The sequence below is a fragment of the Lemur catta genome, chromosome 13 (genome assembly GCF_020740605.2).
Source record: "Lemur catta isolate mLemCat1 chromosome 13, mLemCat1.pri, whole genome shotgun sequence".
Classification (NCBI taxonomy): Eukaryota; Metazoa; Chordata; class Mammalia; order Primates; family Lemuridae; genus Lemur; species Lemur catta.
Window position 1 is genome coordinate 38,183,050 of NC_059140.1, and position 11,749 is coordinate 38,194,798.

Genomic DNA, 11,749 nt, shown 5'->3' on the forward strand with positions numbered 1-11,749 from the left:
ACACTTCAAAACTGCACTAATTAGCTACCTGCCTGTAATCCCAGCACTCTGTGAGGCTGAAGGGGGCGGATCCCACTTGAAGTCAGGAGTTTGAGAGCAGTCTGAGCAAGAGTGAGACCCCCATCTCTACTAAAAATAGAAAAATTAGCTGGGCGTCGTGGCGTGTGCCTGTAGGTCCAGCTACTCAGGAGACTGGGGCAGGAGGATCGCTTGAGCCCAAGAATTTGAGGCTGCAGTTAGTTATGATGACACCACTGCACTATAGCCCGGGTAACAGGGTGAGACTCTGTGTCAAAAATAACAATAATAATAATAATAATGATAATTTTTGGTTTTGATTGTATTTGTAGTCCTTTACAATGTGTGTATCAATGAAAGGCAGACAAAGAAGCTGTGAATGGACCTAGACATGCAGTGTCAATGTGAGCATCACCAAAATATTTGGTTATGAGCATGGGATTGGAGTCAAATGGACATGGTCTGACTTGTAGGCCTGAGTCCTATAAATATCATTTAAATCCTAAAACGTTGCAACAGGTCAGATCTCTGACCCCTCAGTATACCCTCCTTAAACATAGCCAGCCACCCACTCCTCTAGGTGGACTCTGATCAAATCTACCAAATTGTGATTGGACATGGTTTTTCATCACAGGTAAAGAAGAAAGATACAGATAAAACATTTTAAATCTAAAAAATCTCAAGGAAAATTTTAAAATATAGGGTATAACAAGATGTTCTCCAATATGAGGATAATTGGCGTCACAAAATTTGTTCTCTTGAAGATGAAGTGACTTTTTTCATCAGCATATTGTAGTGAGTGATCAACGAAAACACGGAATTCAAGTTTGGAAGAAAATATCATCTAATCCAACATGTACCAAAATCCTAGAGTCAACAACAGTAAGAGACAGGAAAATCCCTGTGAAACCTATGAAATGAACGAAAGCTAAGTGCTGTGACAGTCTGCAAGCCCCTAACCAAGAGGGTAGCAATCCAACACAAAATGTCAACAGAGTTACAAGGACACACCTAGAACAGATTAATAGAACTGTACTGTGTGATGCTGAGGACCCTGGACCATGCCTGCTTCACTATTTTTTTCCTACTGTGCTTGCAGATAGTTAATATATGTTTATTGAATACATAATTAAAACAAGAACATGAAAGAAAGGATCTGAGATGACCACATCCAGCCAAAGCCTAGTGAACTACTGCCCAAGTCCAGAAAGCAGAATAATTTTTTTAAAAAACAAAAGCTCATATCTGTGCAAGTTTAGTGATAACTATAACAATTTAAGATCTTCGTAACTAATGTGTCTGTTTTAACCCTTTAGTTACCTATTCCATGATGTTGAAGCATCTGGCAATTAGTTTTACTTTAAGGTTTCTATTATGACATAATTGTGTAAAGCACTTAAAACCAGGTAGAATCTACTTGCAAGCTTAGTTTTCCCAGATAAAAAAAAATAACAAATCCAAATGGCACTGCATGTACTCTAGCCTGGAACAGACAGAGAAAAAGATGTGAGAGGAAACAGGTAAAGAACTATTCACAATTGCAAATATGTAGAAACAACCCAAGTGCCCATCAATACATGAGTAGATTAATAAAATATGGTATATGTATACCGTGGAGTTCTACTCAGCCACAAAAAAAAAAAAAAAGAGGAAATACCTCTTATATTTTCCTAGATGGAGTTGGAGCCCATTCTTCTAAGTCAAATATCACAAGAATGGAAAAACAAACCTCACATATACTTACTGTTAAATTGGTACTAATCGATCAATAATTATGTGCACATATGGAAGTAACAGTCATTGAGTGTTGGGCAGGTGGGAGGGGGAAGAGGGGATGGGTAAATTCACACCTAATGGATACAGTGCACTCTGTCTGGGGAATGGACATACTTGTAGCTCTGACTCCGATGGTGCAAAGGTAATTTATGTAACAAAACCATCTGTACCCTCGTAATATCCTGAAGTAAAAAATAAATAAATATGAAAAAATAAAACCTAAATTTAAAAAAGTAGTATCTAATTAGAAACATCTGCATAAATATTCGTTGGGTACTCAAAAGTTTCTTGATGAATGAATAAGTAAAATAAATGCATGAATTGTATGTGATTCAACAAGAAGTTTATTAGAAATCTAAGCATCAAGGAAAAGAATTATTATATGGAGGAAACTTTACAAATAAAAACTGTAGCAAACCATTCCTCCTCAGATATGAGGTGTGTTTATAAACGAGTAACCAAGCTACCCTTCATATACCATCCTTGCTTCCCTGCCTGTCACCTTCCCACTGGCGGTGAGGGCATCCAAGCAAAAAATAAAGATATCAAGAAAACACTCTTCAAAATTACAAAGTAATTTGAGCATTCATTCCTAAAGAGCAAAGCCTTGATGGAAGTTCCTATAAATTATGGCAACGCAAATTCTTTTCTGGTAATTGATATACTGCTAATGTTTACCAAATATCTATTCCCTTACCCACATGAGGATTATTAGCTAGTTAACTTAGTCATGTGACCCAGTTGAAGACGTTTGTCCAAAGTGCCTTGGTTTTCAATATAGCTAATAAGCACTTACCTGTTAGACAGGTGGGATTTTTCTGAATGTAACCACATAGCCTCCAATGAGAAAACAAACACTAATATATAATTGTTTTCATTGTTCACTGTAAAGAGACTTTATTTTCATTTAGTTTTAAACAATGTCATTTCTACTAGCATGTCAAATATGTGTGTATACACATATATACTACATATATACACACATATATGTGAGTATATATGTTACAAATATTTATATATGGTGGCTATGTAAAAAGTAAACTAGTTTACAAAAAGGAGATACCTTTCTTTGAATCTAGGTAAGAATCACTTCAATTTTATTAATAATGATCTATGACAATGTTTCTAACCCAGTAGTTTTGATTCTCATGTCCATGGATTGAACCATATGTAATGACATTAAGCTGCCATGAATTTAATGTTTTAAACTGCTTTCTCGTTCTTTGTAAGCAATTATATACTTTTTGAAATCAAATGCAATTCAGGTCTTCATTTAGTAAATATTTACGAAGTAACTGTATTAGCTGTTTATTTCTGCATATGAAATTACCCCCAAAACTTAGCACCTTAAAACCTCAAACATTTATTGTATTGCGAAGTCTGTGAGGTCAAGACCAGGAGTGATGTAGCCGGGTAGTTCTGGCTCAGGAGTTCTCATTAGGTTGTAGTCAAGCTACTGCTTTATTGTTGTTTTTATTTGTTTGCTTTTAAGGAGATCAGGGAAGCACTTTTTCATAGGAGATATTGGCAGCCTCTAACAAATGGCAGAGTAGGTACACAATTAGAATAATGTAGACAAGTAGCCGAAAAGGGTGGGGAAGAGCTCTGTGGACTTTGCTTTCGCTATTCTAGCTTTTCTTGAGGCCCAGCTATAGCCCTACTTTTTCTTAGGGTTGAAATAGTGGAGTATCTGAAAAATTCCTCTTTTGATCAAATTTCAGTACGACATCTTTCAATAGGCATAGCAATCAAAATAGTTAGGATTGGCACAAAAACCACACTTCAAAACTGCACTAATTAGCTACCTATCTACAATAAACCCCATTCCCTCATTTTCCCCCCTTTTACTGTGACAAATTATACACTTTTCTGTTTCATAGAGTTCTATCTAATTCTCGTAAAATATAAGCCTACATGAGGCATATGATAGAAGGCATGGTATATGACTCCCAAGATTAGGTTATAAATAACCCTGTGTCTCCTCTCTCCTCTGTCTCCCTCTTGTCACTTGATCTGAGGGAAGTTAGGCACCATGTCATGAGCATCTCTGTGGAGATGCTATTACTAAGGAGGAACTGAGGCTTCTGGCCAATAGCCAACAAGGAACTGGGGCCTATTAATGGTCATGAGCATGAACTTCGGGGTGGATCCTCCAGACTCAATCGAGTTTCTTATGAATAAGTCCCCAGCCAGCAGCTTGAGGGAGGGTCCAACCCTGTGTGGTCAAGATGACTTCCAGAGAAGAAAAAATACCCAAGGATAAAGAAGCTTTTCCAAGAGTGTCAATTACATATAGATTGATGCAAACTTTAAAAAATATATGTGTGTGTCTGTGTATATAAACTTGGTATATAAAACTTGAGACATTTCCTCAACAATGCAAGGAAAGACAGAGTTGAGGGCATGACTTTAAATATATACTCTAATAAAACTGAACCACTTCATTAATGTCTTTGTGATATTTGAAGTTTCATTTTATTTTAGTTTCAACTATACATTTAAGTATTTTAGACATTATATTAAAAAACAAAAATCTGACTTTATGTGATGGCTTTAGGAAAACAGGCTGAAATTATCTTAGTCAACAACATTAACATGACAGTGGGTAGCAATTATTTAGATGCTGCTTTTCAAAAACAGCATCCAGAGACTGAATTCCTGCTTCTCTTTGGCTTGCAAAAAAAATCATTAATTTGCTGCTAAATATAGACCTATGTATAATACGCATTTAGAGTTTGGGTCTTTACCTTATAAGGTAAAAGTAGGTGTGGAACTGTCATAAAATAGATAGTGCTACAAATTCCACTGGCATCAATAATGAGACCCAGCTGTGCATGTTGAACTCCTCAAAGACCAAACTTGAGGCAGTGCATGCATTTAGCCAAGTCTCATTATTTCTGAGAACATCTCAGAGTTGCTAAAAGTTCTATTTTGTCATATGACAGATGTATCAATAAATGCTGAATTTTTAAAAATAGCTTTTTGTATGTATTTTTGAAAAGTTACATACTTTCAAAATTTCTGATATGACTTTGGTCTCAGATCTGCACTAATGTGGATGGTTTATGTCCACCATTATGGAAGCTCCTACCTGAAACCATTTCTCCATCACGACACTATCATCTTCTTCACAAGAAAACATCCAAAGAATATGAAGGAATCAGTCATGCTAATTTGTGGTTCCATATTATAGATATTTAATAATATTAAATATAAAATTAACAAGAGGCATTGAGAAGTAAAAATTGAAATTGATACCATCATGGGCCAGTTATTTACATACCCCTCTCTGAAAGTAGCTTATCAAGAGCACATTTCATGCATGTAAGGATATTTTAAGAACTTTCTGAAATAAACAAAAACTAAAATCTTTGTAGCTCTATACCTGATGCAAAATCTGCTGTCTACTAAAATGTTTTTTAACTGCTTTCAGTTCTCTTGGTTTGTTTTCAAGTTATTGTGGAATTCACATAATGTCCTTGACCATGTCTTTGCAGACTAGTGAACCAATAGCTCAGGCAGTCAGTCCTGCCCATTTCCTGGTCATCAGGTAGTTGATCATCAAAAGAAGCAATCCAGCACAACCACCAATGCCAATAATTGTGCAAACTTAGCTTTTAATCCATTCATAAATACATCAAGCCTTATAGAAGCACACATCCTTGCTAAGAGACTCCCTCTTGCAGCCTAATAGTGTCCCCATCTTAATATTTGCCTTCCAAGAACCAGAAAATACATTAATAAAAATAATCTCTGATATTTCCTAGACAGTCACTCTATCATAGGCACTATACTGAATGATTTACAAACATTATAGAATTTAAATCTCAGAATGGAGGCATTATTCTTATTCTCCCCTTTACTCTAAAGATACATTGAGGTAAAATGATTCCCTTAAGGCTTCTCAACCAAGTAAATGGTCAGGATTCAGAGTTGCTGAAGACCATGCTCTTCTCTCTTTCCTAGACTCCTTTCCTTGCAAAAAGACATGATTCTCTCCTTTTCTAGTGCAGAGGTTTAAATGGATGACTGCTAGCAGGAAGGTATTGGAATAATTGCCTGCCATGTACAAATGAGTCTTTGGGGCCTGGGCAAATACCTGGGCCTCCTAAGAACAAAGACAGTTGATATTTCATTGCTCTAAAACTGATGGATCTTAGTCTAAAAAATTAGTAGCAATGATTAACCACAGAAGGAGAAATCTATTATAGTGTACTTTTAGGGTAATAAAGGCCACCTAAAGAAGACAAAATTTACATTATGTGATCAAGCTGAAGCCACTATAACATTGCTGAATATCAATAAATATTCTCACATATGCATGGATGAGAAGGCGTACCTACCTGACCAGCCCTGTACACTTACCTTGCCCTGTTCCCCCTACATCCTGTCTGGGACTGTTTGGGAAGACAGAGTCCTGAATATTTTGGTTCACTTACTCCTCTACTATGAGGATTTCTAATAATCAAAACAATTTATGGTTTGGGGCCTGAAATATATTTGCTCATGCCACACGAACAAGACCTTTGCATGATTATTTCCGTTGTCAGTCACTTCCAGAAATCTGTTGTAACAAGCAGCGTAGTGACAAGTGCAGGAAATGAATCACTAACCTTTGACCTTCATCAATGTCTACGTCTACAATTTAGAGCTGATGTATGTTTAAGCATGACTGAGTTTTTCAACTGAAAATGCCTACCCTACCGCCATTGATTCCTTTGGACTCTAACTCATCTTTTGTTAATGGCCTAGGCCTTAAGTAAATTTGGTAACTATAAAAATTAATCTAAAACTGGAGGGTGGAAAATGTTTTTTGTTATTGGTAAATTAAGCGGTAGAAATATTTTAGGAAATACTTAGGAAGTTCTTCTAAATGATTTGGAGAAAATGTTGCTAAGACAATGACATTTAGCCTTTGCTTCTTATCCGTGGAGCAAATTCAGCTTTTCCCTAGAGTAAAGGGAAAAAGCATTGTTCTCAGACTTGATCTTCTCTTGACTTCACAGAAGCTGTGTTATGTCTGGAATTCCAAAGGAAGAAGGCCACTTGTGTTTTTTAGGCAAATCCATTTGCATTTATATATTTCAGATTAAATAACTTAAATATGCTGTTTTTAGAGCTAATTTTAAGCCCAAAACATTGTTGCTGTCTCCAGTGGTAAACATTTTCAGGAAAGACATTCCTCTTGAAAACAAAGCTCCTTAAAATATCATGTGCTGTAGCTAATTTTATACCAAAAAAAAAAAAACACTATCATAAAAAAATACATATGAAATATTTGGTAATAATACTGAAACCACCCTGTGGTAAACAAGGGATGAAATATTTCCTCAGTATATTTCTTGGTGGTAAATCAAAACCACCAAATATCAGGTTACTTGCTTGTTAACATAAAACATCACATTTGAAAATATGATGATAATAGTATAGTAAAATATAATATTAAAAATACATATACATATATAATAAAGGGTGATGTCTTTCTTACCTCCCAATTTGTATAAAAGATTAATTGCTTGTTTATTTGCTTGTATATAAATGATTAAACATACCTGAGTAACAATAATGCTTTTCCTACAAATATTTGACTCTGTCATAAGATATGGATTATTTGTTGTGAAAATCTAGATTGACAGATGGATAAAGATATTAGAAGTAGTCTAAATATGTTACAGCTCTTGAATTAAATTTCATGCAAATATCCTAGTGATGATAATCATTCCTGCACTTTTTCGACTAACTTTCAATAGGAAAAATATCATGAAAACATCTGTATCAAGTTCCTGATTGTCAAATTCACCTAAATGTCAGGTGTACTTTCTTACCAACTGTCAAAAAGAGGCAATTTCTCTTAAATTTGTCACAAGCATGTGCCTTGCTCTAAAAACAGACTTCCCATATCCTCACACCCTCAGATGGGTCTACTAGCACTCTCCTTGGGCAATTTCAGGCATGCCCAGTGACTACGTTAATCTAGAACAAGGCAGGATGTAGTTCAATAGACCAGCCCTCAACCTGCCTCAACTTAGGGATCTCTGAACTTCTTCAAGCTCCCAGATCTAGGACCTGAGAGCTCAATGTTCCCACAGGGGTGCTTGAATCTCAGACTTCTACTACCAGGAATGGAGAATTAGGTAATTAAGAACAACCTTTCCATTGCAGATAAATAGGTAGATAGATAGATAGACAGATATTTATCTTATATACATAGATGTATTATTTTAACATGCTTGATGCCATTAAAGAGTTAATAGGTAACAAAGAATTACTGGGCCAAGTGTCCAGAGAGTTAGGAAGTTCGGAAAAATTAGCCTATCATTTTGTGTCGACTTTTGCTGCCTCCTGGCATTTACCAATCTATTTCTGGGGAGAGTCAGGTTTTTTTCTTGCCTTGCAGACTTTAAAATACAAACAATGTAAATGTAAAATGATGCAACTAACTACTAAGGAAAACAGTATGGTTGTTCCTTAAAATATACAATATGATCCAGCAATCCCACTTCTGGGTATATATTGCAATGAATTGAAAAAGCAATGTCTCAAAGAGCTATTTGCACATTCACACCTATAGCAGTAGTATTCACAAGAGCCAAAAGGTAGAAACACCCCTAATGTTCATCAATGAATGAATGGATAAACAAAATATGGTATATACAACAATGAAATATTATTTGACCTTAAAAAGAAGTGAAATCTTGTCATGCTACAACATTGATGAACCTTGAGAACAGTAAGCTATATGAAATAAGCCAGTCACAAAAAGACAGGTACTTAATGATTCCATTTGTATCTAAAGTAGTCAAATTCATAGAAACAGAAGGTAAAATGGGGGTTTTCAGGGGTTGAGTGGAAGGAGAAATGGGGAGTTGACTTTTATTAGGTAGAGAGTTTTAGCTTCATATAAAATGAAAAAGTTGTGGAAATCTGTTGGACAATAGTATGGATGTACTTAACACTTTTGGACTGTATATTTAAAAATGGTTAATATGGCAAATTTTATATTACGTGGGTTTTTTTAACCACAATAAAAATATATAAACGGTGTAGATAGTCCAAGGATTAGCCACTCTTTGGATTCCCTATTGCTGTATGCTGCCTACCTCTCTGCGAGCTGCTTGGTACCTGCTGTCTCAGGCGTGTTGCCCTCAAATGCCAGCCTCCCGTCACCTGCTGTCCTCATAGGAAGTCAGTCTCCTGTGCACTTCCCGTGAGACTGTGTGAGTAATTTTATTTGGATAATTCATAGTTGATAAGCCTTTCAGAACTGCTTTCTCCACTGGTAGCAATAACTGTTCTTCCTAGCAGGATCCAGAAGAGAAGAGGTATTTCTTGTACATGCATCACTAAGGCAGATATACAGCCTTATGAAGTTGGGCGTGGCTTTGAAAGCCCAGTTGGTCTCTTACCTCGACAAAGCTATGCTATAACTCTGGGCTATTCATTTACAATTGAGCTAGAGTTCAAATTGTTCATCTAATGTGCAGTAAATAAACTTTCAGGAAAATCATTTTTCCCTTTAAATTTCAGTATAGTTCTATTTTCTTACAATTAAATCTCAAAGCATGATTGAAAACATTTTAGGGATGTCAGCATATTTTGATTGAAAGATTTCCATTACCAGAGCTTAATAATTAGCAGAAATGAAATAAAAATATTTTTCATTAAATATAATCATTAAAAGGGGAAAAAAAGCTTGCTGTGGAAATTCTCCTTTTTGGTGTCTCCTAGTATACTCCATTCTGTATTACAAAGAACTTTTCCTCTCTTTTAAAAAAAAAATAGCAACTCAAGTTTCTTTCTTCTCTCTTTTTAACCTTCTTTTACTACATCACATCTCTCTGGACACTCCATTCAGATATTCAAAGGATGGAAATAAGGAAAGGTACAAACTAAAGGCAATAATTGGAGTTAGAGAAAATGCATAAACTCATCATAAATTATATCTCATATAAAATAACAGCCTCCGAAAGAATGTCCTACTCATGATTGGATTGTTCTAACATACAGTGATGATAGTGTTTTCTCCATGACTAAATGGCCTGAAAGTAATTTACATAAATATTATGTGCATTGACAAACCAAGAAAGCACAGGTCAGACTGCTTAGATTAGGATTTCTAATATATTTTTAAGGTTGTGCCAAAGAATTCTGAGAACATTTTTAAGGAGTTTGTAAACCAGGTTGCATTCATTTTTTCTTTTACTGAAACTGGTGTTTTGAAAAAAATGCATCAAAGAAAGGAATATAGAAATTAAGTCATAAACAAGAGAGCAAATTGTTTGTTATCTTTTAATTAAAGTAAACCATAGCATGAAGTAGCTGAACTATGTTACTTTTCCTAGACAGAAACATTTCTGTTTCTCATATTTTCTGTAAGCAGAAAAGAATTAATTATGTCTTATTTTTAGTTACTTTTAAGCCTATCAAATTTTCATTACATTAGGGACATAGACAATACTAGGCATTATCAAGCAATCATTAAGAAAATTTTAAATCTTAGATTCTCTTATTTAAAGACACCTCTAATTAATGAGCCATGTTTCAGTTACAGAAGCTGATAAATATATAAAATAAGTTGATAAAGCAGAAATGATGTCTTAATGAAAATTTTAATAAAAATGATGTCCAAATCCAAAATATTCAAATTTTGCTACTGTAGAAGGATAAATGCATTTTCAAAAGGCCCCTTTGGTGTAGGTCACAGAGGTGTGTTCATTTGTCAAAACTCTTCAAACTGTACACTTAAGCCCTGTCCCTTTAGCTATATATAAATTAGACCTTTTTTTAAAAAAAAAATCCTTAATCCTTAATAAAGCCCAGTTAGCTACAGTCACTTAATATAAAGGAAAATCCAAAAACCAGAAATGCTCATGCTGTTTGCTACTGATTTGTGCAGTCACTTTAAAACATTTTATGCTCTTATTTCAATGTCTATTTGACCACTGAATCTGGTGCTAGGGGAATATGTTGGGAAGCAAGTGAATCAACTCTTTCCACGTTTTTCACACACCTTGTCCTTCAGCATTTGTGATTTAGAGAGTTCAAAGTAGGATTCAAAACCATTTATATCAAGAGGACCACATGAAAGCATTAACATTTTTGTGGCTAAAAGAGCTTTACTTTGTTCTCTTACCAGGGGAAAAGGTTTGTTTTGGGCAAGCTCCCTATGGCGAGCCTCTGGAGGAATGAATTCTGAATTGCATTCAACCCTGCCTTAGGGAACTTCCAGTTAAAGCATTTAAAGAGAATATTGGGACGCTGCCAGTCACCACCTTTCTGACTTTGAGAGGTGATCTTAGCCAATCTGGAATTCTGATAGATTTCCTAGAACACTTCATAAACTTATCTTTATAAAAGCAACTTTGTAAAATATTCCACATTTATCTGGTCAAGAATTTAAAACAAACAAACAAAAATTCTTCACAATGCAAAATTAGTTTACACTCATGTTTTCAGGAAAGGATTCTTAAGATTTGATACAACTTTTTGCTCATATATAAAAAATTGAAATTTATACAGAAATTAATTGCTGATGAATTTATACATAAAGTTTATCAGTAAGAGATTTTAAGTCATAAGGTAGAAAAAAACCCAAAAACCTGTGTCCATAGCTGTACGGCCTAAGGCATGAGTAAAGACAGTAAAAAGAAACAAAAAAATGGCCTAAGGTCTGTTCTCACTTTTCTGTACCTTAGGCCACTCTTACAGGGCCAGTTTGTCAGTCAGACTGGTTTGTGAGAGCAAGAAGTAACTTTTATCCTTTCCCTCCATTTCACAAAAGGGGAAACTGAGACCTGATTTCTTGTGACTTGATAATGGTCATTCATGAGGACCAAAGAATAAATCTTTACATTTTACATGGTTGCCTTTACATTTTAAGGTGAAACATTTAAGATTAAACTTTAATTAGATATTACTGATGTCTAAAACACTGTTTTCCCAAAACAAGAAAAAA